This window comes from Limulus polyphemus, unplaced genomic scaffold (assembly GCF_000517525.1).
Source record: "Limulus polyphemus unplaced genomic scaffold, Limulus_polyphemus-2.1.2 Scaffold1653, whole genome shotgun sequence".
Classification (NCBI taxonomy): domain Eukaryota; kingdom Metazoa; phylum Arthropoda; class Merostomata; order Xiphosura; family Limulidae; genus Limulus; species Limulus polyphemus.
In genome coordinates this window covers 1-730 of record NW_013667263.1, presented here as the reverse complement: position 1 = coordinate 730, position 730 = coordinate 1, and positions in this window count along the sequence as shown.

The following is a 730-nucleotide window of genomic DNA, read 5'->3' as shown; positions in this document are numbered from 1 at the left end:
CACTAGTCAACCTCGTTCGATGTGCTGACTTCACATACTTCAATTTTGAAAATACTTTCTCACAGACATAAGTTGTTCCAAACATTGATGCCATACCAGAGTCAAATTTCTTCAACTTTGAAAACTCATCATCAGGTAAGCAGCGATAAAATTCAACAAGTTTTCCTTCTCTGTGCTTCTCTTTCAACAAGTCATTTGCTTGCAAATCAATGAGCTTCAACTATAGTTCGACTGGCACGTCATCAAGGTTACAATCAAACGCATTCTGGAACAGAAGAATATCACTTTCAATTCTGTCAAGATCTGAAAATTTCTCCAAAAAAATGCTTATTTAAGTCACTAATAATTTTCTTCGGAAACTCGAGGTTGACATCTTCTGCGATTCCAGCGCGAAACTCTTTGAAACACTGAAAATGAGAGAAGTTTTCTTCTTCCAGTTGTGCTTCAAACAATGATAGCTTTCTCCGAAATCCTTTGATGATTTTGTAGAGATCACATATAAGGTTATCCTTTCCCTGAAGTTTCAAGTTCAATTCATTCATGTGGGATGTGATGTCAACCAAAAATGACAACTTTGACAGCCAGGTAGGATTTGACAGAAGTGGATCAGCTCTATCCTTTTCAGTGAGAAAATTATCTATTTCTCTTCGGAGCTTATAAAAACGAAACAGGACTTTACCGCAGCTGAGCCACCTCACTGCTGTGTGATAAGTCAAATTACAGAATTCAG